The sequence below is a fragment of the Natrix helvetica genome (genome assembly GCF_964273705.1).
Source record: "Natrix helvetica genome assembly, chromosome: 2".
NCBI classification, from domain to species: domain Eukaryota; kingdom Metazoa; phylum Chordata; class Lepidosauria; order Squamata; family Natricidae; genus Natrix; species Natrix helvetica.
Genome location: NC_138552.1, coordinates 39432820 through 39449605, shown reverse-complemented (window position 1 = coordinate 39449605; position 16786 = coordinate 39432820). Strand labels below are relative to the sequence as shown.

General features: G+C 37.0%; 1 protein-coding gene across 1 annotated transcript in view; it reads left to right on the top strand.

Moving 5' to 3' along the window:
• The first annotated feature begins 2293 nt into the window (after positions 1–2293).
• The window catches only part of HAPLN1 (hyaluronan and proteoglycan link protein 1), a 64968-nt gene continuing 50475 nt past the window's right edge, over positions 2294–16786 (top strand). Inside the window, exon 1 of the mRNA XM_081943351.1 lies at positions 2294–2449. The gene's annotated coding sequence lies outside the window, so the exon portion shown is untranslated. The remainder of the gene's footprint in view (positions 2450–16786) is intronic.

The following is a 16786-nucleotide window of genomic DNA, read 5'->3' as shown; positions in this document are numbered from 1 at the left end:
ATGCAATCAACTGCATGACAAGATGTCAGAGTATGTTACTTTGTATCACAGTCTTTGGCTCATTTACTATTTCCCTCTCATGTAATACCCATTGGGAAGATAGCTGGGGACAAGAATGGGTTGACTCAGTGGATACAAAGGGGTGGTTCTTGTATTATAATCACTTCACATGGTATACATACATGCTGTATACCAATAGGCAGCAATATCACCTACTGCACAGGATATTTGACTGCAATTTCATAGCAAGACTTGCAAGATTTTCGATTCATACCACTTACCTATCTATCTCCATTGTGTGTCCATTATCAAAAGCAACTACAAAACATTTTCTTCAGGCTGAGGTTGAAGCCGCAGGTACTTTTCTGCAAATGTATTCATAGAAGGACCAAACATTACCAAAACGTAAGTGTCACAGGTTTCTGTTTTAGCAGGTCTTCAATCATGTGGATGTCAGTCACCACTGATAATGTTTTTCCAAATAAGTTCCAAAAGCATGAGGCTAAGCACCAAGGGCGCATTCATAGTTTCGCCACATCTCACTGGATATCCATCCTTGTAGGGTCAACAATGTAACACACAGCACATCTTCTATCTATGTTCCTAAAGAGATCCACATATAGCTGTTCTCCAGCATCCATCCAAATCATGGGTCCTACTCCACCATAGTAGGAATGAATGAATGCTTAGTATTACTATCACAGAGCAGAAGGCACAAAACTTTCTCATAGACAACATTGCTCATAGAGCATAATCTAGGAATGCTGTATAAAGCCCTGTGAGGTACAAATAATTGTCCCATGCGGGACGTTAATAGTAGAGGTAGAAATCAAAGCCAACCTGAATTATGATGAGGCTATAAGGAAAAGAGAAAGAGAATGTCAACATTTCACCTGAACACCCTTCAACTACTAATCTAGAATACACACCTTTCTTTTTCTGCATATAACATCCCATGTTTCAAATACAGGCACAAATAAAAAAAATTAGGGATCATATCTATAACATACTGTGAAAATTCATATTTTGAAAATAACAAAGGTTTGGGTAAAAGACTCAACCATCTTACATCCAAAGAATAAATTGGTTCTCAGTGGTTAGCATGGGCAATTGTTCTCATCTCCCCCCTCCCTTTGTGTGTGTGTGTGACTGTGTGTTGTGTGTGATCATGACCAGTGGCTTCCTGATTACTGATGCACTTAGGATTCCACCCATATATGGAAAAGCCAAAGTTATTTATCTGTGACCTATTAAAAATGCACACGAGAGTATTGTATTCATGACAACTGCTACCATTTCTACAGACAACCCTCTTTAAGGTAAGGAAAAATAGAGTCCTGAAAACGATTGTCTAGAAGATAGAAACAGCACTATGTACATATTATTAAAGTATTCTTTTAATTTAAGCAGAGCATCAAAATCCTATCCCTCAATACATATTCCAAAACCAATAATTTTGCTAGGGATGGATAAAATGCATGCATTTTTTTCTCTAGCAAGCATTACATATTTCTAATAGGAATCTAAACAGTGAAAAACACGTGCCTATATAGTTAACTCTGTTAATCATGAAAATTATATTAATATGGCCATTCTTTCCTTGAATTCTGCACAGAAATTGAACATGGGGCACATGAAACACAAAGATAGAACACCCCTGGGAACATAGCACATTCAGCTTTCCAACAACGTACAGAAAAATAAAGACCGCGAAGGCAAAAAGAAAGTAACGATGGGGTGGGATGGGATGCTGCTGAGACTTGCTGGGAAAGTGAGCAGCGTTCCATGAAAGCGTCTTCTCTCCCTGTTGACTTGCCTTCCCCTGCACGCCTTCCAGCAAGACCATCCCAACCGAAGAACGAAGGGGTGGACATGGGGGTAGGGGTGGGGGGGCAAGGGCCAACAACTCGTGCAGGAGAAGTTCACGCTCTTGAAGGTGCTGGCCAGGCGCCCTGCTGAGCTCTCTTTGACAACTTGTCCTCCTCAAAGGCACAGCTGAGGCGTAGGTGACTTGTGGAGGGCGGTGGCCTCAAAGGTTGGGCTAGCCCAGTAGGACAGGGCACCTGGCAAGACCATCAGGGACGCCCCCGTCCAGCAGCCGAGGCGGCTGAAGGAACAAGAGGACGCTGTGCGAAAGAAACGGGGCGGGGGGGGGGGGACCAGCAAGCGAGCCAGGCGCTGGGCGTGTGCGTGTGCGAGCGCGGTGTTTGGCTTTCTAATTTTCCACCCCTTCATTCCTGGGGTTTGAAGCAGCGCTCGCATCGAGCAGTAACAGCATTCTTGGAAACGTCCTTCGCGTCTGACGTGGTCCTCCGTTGACTGAAAGAAGTCCTCTCTTTCGTTCTTCTCTTCGGATGAGGACTTTCGTCTCTGGCTGGCGGAGAGCACAAGAAGCGACAGCGCAAAGAGTTTTTGGAAGCGGCACCGCTTGCTTTGAAGCTGTGGAAAGGTAAAAAAGCAAAACCAAAAACGGAAAAGTACAAGTCCGGGACCGGGGTGGGATAGCATCCGGCTATTCTGGACTAACTGAAACCGTCAAGCTCTACTGTCTCTCCCACTTGTTCGCTGATAACCTGTGGAGCTCCCGGGGAGAAGAGCTTGCCAAACTTTTCTTCTGACAACTCTTCTGCCTTTCCAAAACTAGCTTTTTTGCCTTGGCTATCGTACTCTTTCTCTCTGCAGGGAGGTTTCATCTTTCAACCCCCCCCCCTAAAATTTATTTTATTTATTTATTTATTTTATTTGTCAATCGTTTACAAGATAATGGGTATAAGAATAAACATGAGCATAAATGAAATGAGTACGAATAAATGAGGACAGTAGGACAGGGACGGTAGGCTCTTATGCACGCCCGTTATAGACCTCTTAGGAATGGGGTGAGGTCAATAATAGACAGTTTAAGTTTAAAGTTATGATTTGAAGTCAGGTTGGACTGGGATTCCCATCATCCATAGCCAGTGTGACCCACTTATTGGAAGAATGAAATGATGGGAGCTGAATTTGGCTGGAGGAAAGGTTTCATTATTTATTTATCATATTTATATAGTGTCTGCATCGACAGCTCGCTGTTTTCTGCATTTGCTTACAATTATAGTAATCCCAGTTGGTGCAATAATAGTAACCAAAATAATACTTCTTGGAAGTCCACTAAATAAAGGAAATGTAAGGCATGTAAGACATCCAATCCTTAGTGTTTCTCAACTTGACATCATCCAATTCTATTGGATAACTCCCATTCATCCCATCATGCCTAGCTGACCTAAACCATGCTTACTGAGCAGAGCAGGAATAACAGCTCCTGGAAGGTAGCCAATGGGAAATGAAAAACATCCCAGATATGGTGGTTTTGGGAAAAGAACACAAGAGAGAGAGAGAGAGGAGAAGGAGCAGAGATCAGACTTTAAGAACTTTAGTATTTCACACAGGCATCTCATGAATGACTAAAGTCCAAAAAAGGTCATCTTTCTCTTGCTCTTCCTAAATCAGCCGCTCTTTCACATACAGGTATCAGGGAATCTGTCTGTTCCTTTTCAGGTCTTGAACCATATTGCTCTTAGAGAACAGTGCTCTGCATAAAAGATGCAGCTGTTGACATGATCTTGAATGATGAACCTCTTAAGGCAGGATGGGAATTGTGGAAATCCAGGAAATAATAATTTTGTATTCAAAAAGATGGTTGGTTTCGCATAGTGGGTGGTGTTTCATAGAACAAAACACTGCATGAGCAGCTATTGCAACATCGGTCACCATTCACCACCATGCCTGGACTGATGGGATTCTAGCAACATATGGAAAGACTGAGGTTGCCTGGTAAAGATTATGTTATTGAATTCAAAATTTAAATTGGGAAAAAGTACACAGAATATAGACATAGATACTAAGAACTGTACTTTTAACATGATTGTAAGAGAAACCATGTACAAATCAAGGCAGCAAAGGTAGGGCAAAGGTTTTCCAGGTTGGCTGGAAAATCTGAGATTTACAGATCTAAGAGGGGTAGAGAGCACCAATTTTGAGATCTAAATTCTCCATTTAAATTATAGCATTTTAAAAGTGCTTAGTCTGGGTTCAGCTATGTCCTAAATTCCTTCGTTATTCATAGTGTATTTCGCATATAGGTACTAAAAATGAGCAAAATGATGTTATTATATTCTGCCAAGGCACATGTATGGAGAAAGAAGCAGACAGTGGCATTCGCACAATATCTGAAATATCATCTAGCATCCAAAGGGCTCTCTCTCTTTAGGTCAGTTTAGGCATGTGTTAATTTTCTAATTCTGATATAATAATAATAATAATAATAATAACAACAACAATAATAACAACAACAACAACAACAACAATAATGAAAGGAAATGAAGATGAAGAATTCAGAATATAATGTTATAAATAATATGTCACCTACATTTATACTTATATATGTATAAGTAAGTTAATAAATAACATAAGTATGTTAATAAATAAATAATCATGAATATTAATGGAGATAAACAAACATAATTCCAAGAAATACAAAACTTCTAGAAGAAGAGCTTCCTTTCCAGTATTATTAAATTTGTCATGGTTCTGAATCATCTCTTAGTGTGTTGTATTATTTTCCCAGAGCATTCATTTGGCTAAATATTGAAAAGAAAACAGCAGTTAAATGTACTAGAGCAAATTGACATTAGCGGGCTATTATTTTTTTTATAGAAAGTGTGTGAAAGACATTTTTAAAAAGTGGAGTGTATTCCCAGAATTATTTTCCTATGGGAGGCTCCTATCTTTTGATGCAAAAGTTGTCAAGTTGGCGGGACTTGGGACCAAGAGAGACTGTGATTGTACATTTAGTTGGTGAACCTGTGGAAAATCTGACCAAGAGAGTATGTGACAGTTATGGAACTACTGCAGAGAAGGATAGGTTAACCTTTTTCACTGCAAAACAGCTGATCAATTGAAAGGAAACCAATTGTTGTTGGTTCATAAAGCCAAGAATTAAAATATCTCCTGGCTGAGGAACCAAAGATTTTAAAATATAAACGTTCTCTGAGGAGAGTGAACAGTGGAGTTTTGTCTTTAAAGAAGTCAAGGATGTTTAACAAATTCTTAGGAAAGACTGAGAAAAAGCCATTCATTTCTCTGGAGTTATACAGCTGGAGGGAAAACTTGAATAATTTTGAAATAAGGGAGGTTGGTTGTAATACTATCATAAAGAAATGTTGGGAAACTATCCTATAGGAATTTGCATTGTTGATCTATTATGGAAACAAAAATAAAGGTATTGTAAGCACATCTCATTTTGGTGGGAAAGAAGCTATTTGTAGCCACCTCTCTATCTCTTTGAAATTTTTGTTGTGTCATTAACACAAATTAAAAATAATCAGTTCACATCTATTCTTCCTGTTACAGAGGGTACATAGTAAGGAAAGTTCCAGTGGGAAGTTCCTGTTGGAAGGGATGGGTCTCAGCGGTGGGAGAAAAAAGAGAACAGTTGTGAGAGAAATGCCTGATTCCAAAGAAAGGATCAGATTGATCCCTAAGCTATCCTAGAGCTCTTAGGGATCCCTAACCACTGAACTGCATATCATGCTACAACTGTGTTGGAGAATGGCATTCGCTTCCTATTCAACCATAACCCAACATCACTTGGTGAAATACGATAAGAATGATCAATAAGAATTCTGGAGGGGGAGGAGGGAAATTGTAGTTATGAGTAAGAATGGATAAACACCGGTAGAAAGAAGCAGAAAATAATCCACTAAAGGCAAGAAGGACACTATCTTTTCCCCAAATAAAATCCTTACAACAGGAAAAGGAGAATTCGGGGCTGTAGCATGCTAAAAATTTAATTGGGATCATCTGTGATTGGAATCCAAGATCATGATAAGCTGGGAGGCCACCCATTATAGTGAATATATCATTGCCAATAGCTGAGGGGAAAATGGCTTCTGATAGGACTCTTAGTAGTCAGCTATTAGAAGATAAAGAACTTTATGCCCTAATACCAAAGGTCGGGGTTGTGTTTGTTGCATGCATTTATAGTGATCGCAACACCAGAGTCTATGAATTCTGTACTGTTGGATAGAGATGAAATAATCTTCCAGAAAAAGCAGGAAAGTGGATATGAATAATGCCAATTCTGAATTAAATCTGGCTTTCCATTTACATCAGTTCAATGTTAATACAAGTTAATACATTTTAATAAAAATAGATTTTGCATTGTTAAAATTAATGCTCAACAGCAGTGCTACTCATTTATTGATTTCTATTTCATTACAGAAAATACTGCTTAAATCAAAGATATTCTACTTTGATATTGGGCAGGCTTTAGTTAATCTGATTTCATCATTGTTTGAAAGCTTTCTAATAAATTCTACTTGGATGAAGAACCTAATGTGTCCAATATTTGAATTAAAAGATTAAACAGGACAATCAGTTTAATTTAAATGAAAAAAATAACTTAATTAGGTAACTTCTACTTATTTATGCTATTAAGTGTTTAATATTTTACCATTGATTTTTCTGTTTTCTCTATGTTAATATGGGAATAATGATAATCAATTAAAAATAACTATGTAAAATAGTGCATTAACAGTAATATTCTTCTTTTTATATATTTATATTTAACTTACATATGAGTATGTTATATATGTTTAATGTAACCATCTCCCTATATGTTTTATTAGAGAGAGGATTCTAAACATTGTTTATAATCAATAATATGTCTGGTTGGATATATTACTTGCTTTGTAACTAAAGTGAAAAGCAAAATGCCCCAAAACACTGGAAATAATTTTATTTTAAAATATTTTAGACTTGGCAACTAAAAATCTTATCAACTTTATCAGTTTGCCAAGGTGTTTAATTCCATTATTCTCAATAGATTACCTTGTTATTTCTAAAGAATTATTAGACATTCTGACTCCGGATTTAGAAGTTCAAGTGTTGCCTTGTACTTGAAAAGACAGCTTGTAATATGTAGGTAACAAAATGTTCTTTGGGGTAAAAAAAAAATCTGAATATATTTGGGATTTTAATCAATGGTGTTTAAGCAGGATTAGAGGAAACAGCTGGCTAAACAAACATTGAGCCGAGTGGATGCAATGGTATAAATTAATAATGCTGGTCTTTATTTATGGCATGAATGGGAGGTTTTGTGGAAATAAAATGTATTAACCATGGTCATCATGTGCCATCTAGTGGATATAAAAACATTTTACTGCCATCTAATATACAGTGTTTACTAATAGTAAAGCAAAGTCACCCCCCCCCAAAAAAAAATCTGTGAAAGAGCTAACATCTTCCATTCTTATTGTTGATGGGAGTGTATAGCCTGGAGAGGCAAATGGCTACATCACTGCTGAAAAACATGAGTGTCTCAGAAGATTATCTGTCGTTTGCCTAGACTACTTTGTAAAGGTTGTTCTCCTGGTGAATCAATTGCTTTGATAAAAGGAGTAATGTGTGTGTGTGTGTGTGTGTGTGTGTGTGTGTGTGTGTTACAACCCCTGGTATGCCCAAATCCTGGCTCAGCTGATAAGGAGGAGAGCCTGTGGCTTAGTGGCTAATACATCTACCTAATATGTAATACAGCCCAGGTTCGAATCCCAGTAAGGGTATGGCTAGCTGATGAGAGCTAAATAGCTTGAAATAGATCTATACTAGTCTCCCTTTATTTATTTATCAGCACAAATACAACACAAATATAAAAAGGCAACATTAAAAATCTGGTTTAATGCCTGGATGGTCTCCTGCAGTGAGCTGATAGACAGAAAGGGGGAGTAGTGATTGGTTTGAACTGAAAATGATAACCCAAGGGAATGTTGCATGTCTATGGCAGAGGTGATATTCAGCAGGTTCTGTCCAATTCTGGACAATCGGTAGTGGAAATTTTGAGTAGTTCGGAAAAGCGGTAAATACCACCTCTGACTTGCCCCATCTATTTTCTGCCTCCCAAGTCCCAGCTGATCAGGAGGGAATGGGGATTTTGCAATAACCTTCCCCTGGAGTGGAGAGTGAATGGAGTTTTACAGTATCCTTTTCCTGCCATGGCTACCAAGCAAGGCCCACCAAGCCGCACCATGCCCACAGAACTGGTAGTAAAAAAAATTGAATCCCACCACTGGTCTATGGAGATTTTCAGTCATCCAAGTCATTTTTTTAGTCTGGTTGCCTTTTGAAAAAGCACCTTTGGGTCATGGAAATGCTAAATTTTGCGTAATTTTCCTCTCTTTATTTTCTGTCTACTCTGTCAGAGTTGTAAGTGTTGGGTATTAGGTTTATTTAAGGGTCATCTTCCCATTAGATCATCACTTTTCAACTAGCTCTTTTTTCATTCTTTAGCTCCTCTCGTTTTTGATTCTTCTCCAAAGCAAATGTCACCCATCTCACTGTTATAGCAACTCTGAGTGGTTTACATATACAGTCGTACCTTAGCACTCAACATTAACTGGTTCTGGAAGGCACGATCACTACAAAAAATGATAAGTACCAAACAAATTTTTCCCATAAAAAATAATGTAGTGCGTCACAAACCAGCCTACACTGACAAGTTCTAGCTTGTGCATTGAGTACCAAACAAATGATGAATACCAGGACAAAATGTTCACATCATAATGTGATGAGTACCAAATATGATGAGTTTCAAAAAAAGTTCTCTACCCCATCACCCACCCCTAATGTAGCAGACCCAAGACCAGGTAGCAGACCCAGGTTTTCAGGGTCTTCCAGAAGGCCAGGACTGCGGGAACAAACCTCACCTTCAGCAGAATATTCAAGAGTGCAGGGAGTACAGCAGAAAAGGCTCTTCTCCTGGACCCAACCAGCTAAAATTCTTTGGCAATGGGATTTGAAGTAGATAGTGAAATAAGTGATGTGGGCTAGTACCATTGGACCAAGACTGCACTTCAGATACCCTGAATCCTGTCATAAAGGAATTTAAAGGTAATATCCAACACAATGAAGCAAACAAGCAACCAGTGCAGGTGGCATAACAGTGGTCTCATATGGTCTTCAAAACTGTCTGTGCCACAGCATATACCCACATGCACGCATACACATACACACATATATTTCCCCCTCCCTTCTTTATCATTATAGGGGATAAGATTTTAGTTGAATATTAGGAGAAACATACAGAAATAAGTAAATCAACCAACAGAAAAAAATGCTAGAAAGAGGGGAAATATTTTCAAGCACTGTAGATAATCTCCTGTAAATGCTCTAGTTCTGGATTTTGTCAATCAAGTAATGATTTGAGTTCAATGACCAAAGACCTATTCTAATTTCACAGTTCTTATTTCTAATACAGGGTCCAGGCCAATGCAATGATCCATACTGTTGTTTCATTCTCAAGCTACTGAATTCCCCTTAGCACATTGTCAACTTATCCTTAATAAACAATCTTTAGAAGAGCAGGCAATGAAGGAAAGGAAATTAAAGATGTGAAGATTTTCAGCAGTTTGGAAAATATTCATCAGATAAAATGTTGGAATAAGATAGTTGTCAACTTACAACAATAACTGAGCCCAGGATTACAACCATAAGTTGTGTTGGCCATTAAGAGGGTCAGCACACAACCGTGCCCAATTTTATGACCTTTTCTGTGATGTCATTAAGTGAAGCACCATGGTTGTAAGTGAATGTCATAGTCATTAAGAAAATCCATTGGCTGCAATGGAATTTTTGCCAGATACTGGAAGTAAATCATGGACATATAACTGTAGGATGCTGCAAACAACCATAAATACAGACTGGTTGTTGAGGGCCCAAAATGGTCACAATCATATCACCATGGAGGATGTTGGGTAGCCATCAGAACTTCAAATCAGCTCATAAGTAGTCCTGCGGATGTCCATTTTGAACTTTGACCAGTCGCTAAGCAACCAGTCATAATTTAAGGACTATTTGTAACATTGGACTACGGTAGCTTTATATTTATTCTCATCCATTAGAAATAGATCTGTAATAGTCTTCATTGCTTCCTTCTTTGAAATAGAGGAAACACAATAAGATATGTAAATCATGGCTTCCTCATTTGATCATCAACAAAGAACAAACAGTCTATATAAAAGCATATGAAAGTATAAGCCATTTTGGTCTATTGTTTAGGTCACCAGGCTAGAAAGCAGGTGATTGTGAATTCTAGACTTGCCTTTGCTATGAAAGGAGAGTTGGGTAACCTTGGCCAGTCACTCTCTTTCAGCCAATTCCCAAAGTTGTTATTGGGAAAATAGGATGAATAAGGAAAGTAGATACGTTCACCACCTTGACTTGTTTATAAAAAATAGTAACAGCAGGATAAAAATAAATAAATAAAATGATTCTCTGTTGGTAGTTTTGAAAGAAATGTCCTTCTGGGTTCGGCTCCAAGTGGGGACATGGAGGCTGCTTGGAAAGATGGTTTTAATGGTAGACAGGACCACATGGCTTGAGTCCTGAACAGAAAAGGTGATCACATGCTTCAATGTTGGTGGAGAAGAAGAGAAGGGCCGATGGAGGGGCTTGCTAGGCTTTTTATAACCTGTTCAGTCCCACCTTTCTGTTTCCTGTTCCTGTGTAAGAAATGTATTCTGATTGGTTGTCAGACTCACATGGGCCTATGCAGGGGCAACTCTCTAGGCTGAGTCCAGGTTTGGTTGAATTCTCAGGTTCTCAGGTGCCATGTGGTCAGTTGAGTAAAGTGCCAATATTATCATGCCTTAATCCCATCCCCCTGGAGCTGATGGGGAGAACTATTTATTATGTAAAGTGGACTAGCTTGGCCTTCTTAATGGCCCATTGACAAAATGGGGATGGGCAGGAAGCTGCAGGAATTTACTTTCTGTTTAAAATGTGTTTCTCCCTTTTTCACATCCAGGAAAATATAATATTCTGCCTTTTCAATATTTCCTAGGATATTTCATTTTTCTGGGAGAGGGCTGGGTGATAACTTTCCACAGTAGTTTTGTATACTATCTGCTTTCCTGAATACCTTCAACTGCACAATGCCATGTAGGTAGTCTGTGACTTACAAACTGGTCATTTAGCAAATCTTTGAAGTCATGAACTAGCTGCAAACCAAGAGTTATGACCTGGTTTCAAAGTTCCAATGGTTGATTCTCCCATGGTCAGTTGACCACATTTCAAGTGCTCTGCAACATGGGCATGTTTATGCTGCATTTTATGCTAATTTTGTCAAATACTGGAAGTTACTTCTAGTTTTTGACAAATCAACACAATAGCAAATAATGTATCCAGTTAATGACTGTGATGTTCACTTAAACATCCTGGCATTCATTTTGAGACCACTGTGGTTTCTTAATTACTAACTCAAAAAGGTAGTAAAATCAGGGTGGTCACTTGACCAGCCTAATTTATGACTCTCACAGTATATTACTTTAATGGGCAGACTCCATTATGTCAAGGATTACTTCTAGTACTTAAGAGTGTAACAGGCAAAAATTCCTAATGTTTCAGGAACACTCTAGGAATTCTACTTTAAGAGACCTTCAAGATTGATTGCCATTTTTGCAAATCCTAGTATCTCTTTCTGTGCTTATGTCTTTAAGTTTAGCAGTTATATGGACAACTTCATGAAGTTTTGTTGGCAACAATTCTCAAGTGCCTTCCTTCTTTGTGGGGCTGAAAAAGGACAATTTGGCATAGACAGGTATCTGGCTTCCATACCTAAAGCAGGATTAAAACTCAACATCCTAACCCCTTCATTTTTTCATTTTTTTAAATAATAATACTTTATTTACAGTCACAGACCTAACCCCTTTATAAAATGGGCTCTCATACATACATCAGTTTAGGTAGATTGAATAGAAATGAAATTGAAAACAGATTTGTCTATTTTCACCTCTTCTTTGGCAGAGATTTTGCTAGTGGTTGTTTGGTTGGTTGGTTGGTTGATTGGTTGGTTGGTTGGTTGGTTGGTTGGTTGGTTGGTTGGTTGGTTGATTTGTTTTTGTGTCATTCCCCCCCCCCCCCCTCAAAAGAGGGAAATTGTAAGGCAGTCACATTAAGCAAAGAAGGAAAGTTTTGGAAAGGAAAAAGGCAGTCGTTTTGACCTGCAAGATCATGAATTACCTAAAAATTCCATCATAGCAATAGAAAATGTTAGCTTTTCAGCTTAGCCAAAACAATCAATAGCATATGATCAACCTAATCTGGAGAACTGGCATGAAGTTTCATGTCAAAGTGCCCTTATAACAGAGTGGATATCTTGAAGATAATCCAATAAACTGAAACAGACAAACATTTAAAAGAAACCAAACAAATTGTCAATCTAAAGGCCATTCAGAAGAATTGGAACATATGTTTTCCTTAACAGAACAGAACCTTGGGAAATATTCTAACAGTGTAATGTTAATGGCTGAAACAAGCAAAAATTCCCTCTTAAAAGAAAAGTGGAATTTGCAAATTGATACTGTGTTGTATAAAATGTCTCTGCAGATGATAGAACTGCACGCTTTATAGGAGAGACCACAGATCAAATTTAACAAGCTGGCAGCTGTAGAAGTCTGTACATGAGTTCATTGTCTAACTTATCACAGTAGAAATCTTCTGTAGAGATAGAAAATTATAAAAGCAATGTTACATTGTTGTAATGTAAATCTTGCCCCCTTTGTACCTACATTGTTAATACATTATATGAAACGGATAGAGTTTGTGTTATAATAGTGCAATATTGCTTTTGTCGATGTAATAAAAACATTGGATATTGTGGATACCTCAGTACAGAGTTAAAAGGACTGAGAGTGTATGGGATTGTATTATTTTTTCTTGAATATAAACGTGAAGTTAATCTTAAGAAAAATATTTTAAATGTGAGATGCCAAAATGAACTAAACAAACTAAGCATTTGTCCAAGTTAGGCTGTTTTGAACTGATTTTTTATAAAGTATCATGCAATTCTTGTCAAACATTTTCCAGTGCTTATATTTCCCAGTATTATTATGTAAATTACGCTAGATTGATTGTCACATAGACAATACAGTACATATGTTTTAGGAGCTGCCTTTCTGAACATTTAGTAATATAATTTCAGTGTATATATTTCTAATGTGCTATTAATCTTTCTAGATTGAGGTATATATGAATAAGTGTATTACTTTTCATCGTCTGTGATTGAAATACAATTTCTCTTTGTAATGATGGCCGGTGGCTCATTAAACACATAGCATTATGTAGCAGAATCAAAACTATTGAAGCAGAAGACTGTTACAAAATACTTGCCATGTACGTATAAAGTAAATGCCAACTTAATAGTTTAACTCATTGCAATGGTCTATTATCTTGCTACAGTATTCCATTAGCAATGTTGCTTGATTATTTTAAAAGTTTACGCAACACCATAATGGCAATAGAGAAGATAGATGGTGGGGTAAGTTTAGCTAAACAATATGACAACATTTTTAGTTGGGAGCAGATCGCTAACATGGTGAAGGAAAAGAAATATTTAATAAATGTTTGAAAATATGGGATTAATTAATATTGCCCTACACAGTAAACCTGTATGTTACTAAAATGGTTCAAGTAACATCAACATAAATAGGTTTAAATATATAGTTCTAACATGGAAGTCTTTTGGATTTTTTTCTTATATGAATTAATTCAATAATGATTGTTTGGTCTTTTAAATTAATCTGTTTAGTGGTTATAGTCTTCCCAAATAGATTTATTGGAATATAGTTTCCTCCATTCAGTAGTAGATGAACTGTAAGGGTGCTATTAGAAAGACAAGGATAATATTACTGTCCATGACAATGCAAATTGAATGAAGAATTTTATGGGTTGAAGAGTAATACCTAACAGTAATGCCCAATCCATCTGGAAAGCTAGTCTGTGTAAAAAATATTTGTCTCTACTTACTAATTGTAGTATATCAGAATTCTTACTTTGGAATAACAATAGTCTTCAAATAAGAGAGCAACTAATTATGAAGGCGTAATTCAATAGAACTCCACTGAGTTTCATTTAAGCGTTTTTGTAATAGGAGAAGGTGAAATGGAAAATCTTAAGGATTTAGATTAACCCATGCGGATATAGAAAGCTATATTGAAAGAGATTTTTGCTCCACATCTTATTCATTTATGATAGCATTCTTTAGAATTTGTGGGGAATGTCTTTTCCAGGCTTAACCAGAGAGATTTGGAACCTTATGCATGCTGTGAACTTGATATGAAGAAACATTTAATGCCAAATTCATATGCTTTCCATTGCAATTCTGCTTTTCATCTTATGTAGTATATTTACATGTTTAACAAAGTAGGTTTATGTATGCTTATATACATACTGTAATGCATCAACAGATTATTCTGAATGTAGAGCTTGTTATTGCTTTTCTCCTAAAGCCTATTGTTTAAGGCTGCATTATCTTGCTGGCTTATGGTTCTTTGCATGCTAATCATAATTTCCCATTGATTCACAACTGGTACCTCATTGTTTGCATGGATAGAAGCTGGTACCGATTGTTACTGCTTTGAAGCTCATTTTCAAAAAGAAATGCACACGACAATGCAAACCTATTTATTTAAACATATCTACAGCATGAATTACTATTTTAGTTTTTGTATTATGTTTCTTGGGCATTAAACATAACTAGGTCCAACGTTTTCCAACATATAATACATTTAAAATTATATGAAAGGGAATAAGCTTTCACAAAATAGGCTATAAAGACAATTAAAGTTTATAAACATAAGCACATGTTTGCAGAAGGATACAGAATAGATTGTTAAAAGTTATTTTAAAAATGAAATGATGTTAAACTTTTTCAGGATGCACAATTCACAGAAGAAAAAAGGCAACTATGGATCCCTACCAAATTTCTTGGGATCTTTAAACAAAGGTCTGCATTGTACTTTTCCTTGTGTTGAGAAGTGAAATGTCAACTGTAAATTTTAATGTAATAGAATATGGGAATTAATCAAAGCCCAGGAAAAGCATCATCTTTATTGTACTAAATTAGCTGAATCGAAACTAGCTTTTTGTTCTGCTCCAACCATTCAGAGACTGAATGTGATCCTTAGTCCTATAAAAGGCTGTGCAAAACTGCTTTAATATATCTGATTACTTTTCTGATAAGTCAAATTAATATTTCATTTATCTACTTACACGCTTAGGTTTCTATTGAGTTCAATTCAACAAGGTTCTAATTAATTTGCAGCAACTAACAGAACGCAGGGTTAAAAGCAGAATAGAAATGTAAGTCCCAAAGAGTCATCAACCTGCTGTATCAATATTTGGGGCAGAATAATGCTAATTTATCATAACATGATCTTCTGCAGCACCTATCATTACAGTACCTCTGGATACAATTTGTCTCTCATCAGCCAAATCCAAGCCAGCCTGGAAGGAAGGGAACTGCTGTAAGACCATTCCCCCTTCCCAGCTTCCCACCCTTACAGCTAGCCCATGGTTCATTGCATTTCAGAAAACTGAGTGACCCAACAGATCCAGGAATTCCCACTCTACTTGCCTAAGCAAATTATGTTGCTGCACTGTATTAATTTATAAGCAGAACATAACATCTGATTTTTGGGCATATTACAATTATTTGTGGAGGGTTATTTAATTTCAAAAGTTGGTCGGGTGGCAAAAAGACTTCGGTTGCTAGGTTGGCCTTTCTTTTTGGCTAAGGCTCTTTTTCTCACTGATGATTTATTGTCAAGGATATCAGTTTTCCAGGTTTATTAGGAATCAAATGGTTGAATGACACCAAAATAGCCATTTTTATATTCAGTATTATTTTTAAAGATGTACGCTTGTAGCAGCACATTTAGCAAACAGATTATATTTCTCATCCACCCATTGTTATCATGCACATGACCTTGTGTGGATTACATATAAACAATTATATAATAATATAAGCAGCTGTGTAAGCAATTAGCAACAATAAAACTAGCATTTTTTCATGAATAAACTTATGCACTTGAAATATTTAAACCGAAAACATCAGAAAGAATAGCTGAATGGTAATGTAATACCATTCTGGCTCTGGTTATAGCTGCATTATTTAAAAAGTAATAAAGTGTTTATTGCACTGCCACCAAGTGGTATGCTCTTTCATTTCATGAATTAAAAAGTAAAAATCCATACTAAATTATGGTGATATATGCTTTGTAGTGGGGAAAAACTCCCCAACAATTTAGATTATTATAATAACTGAGATCTTTATTTGTAGTTCTAATTCTTAAAATAATAACATTCCTCCTTCTCTGTAAGGAGTATTTCAGTATCTCAGTATTTTATTAAAAATTACACTAGATATAGACATACATTCCATTTTGCAGCTACTAATAGCAATAGCACTTAGACTCATATACCACTTCACAGTGTTTTACAGTGTTCCAGGCAGTTTACAGAGTCAGCCTATTTCCCCCAACAATCTGGGTCCTCATTTTACCCACCTCAGATGGATGGAAGGCTGAGTCAACCTTGAGCCTGGTAAGATTCAATCTGCCAAACTGCTGGCAGCCGGTTGTCAGCAGAAGTAGCCTGTAGTACTGCACTCTAAACACTGCGCCACCGTGACTAGGATTGTTGGCTGAGCAGATACAAAAATACCCAGGGAAATGGTTAAAGCCTGAGTAACAGTCCCTTGTCAGCAACAGGAGGGCTGATTTATCACCAGTTTATCAGGTATTCAGGAGCCAAGAACTTGGCAGCACAAGGAACAATGGCCAATTACTTAATAGTCAGTCATCAACACCCCAAACAACTAAATAGCCACACATAATTGGGTATACATAAGTACTATGCATAGAGTAGCTCAAAGCACACATTCATGTATGAGAGAAGTTTTCTGAAGTTGGGCTCC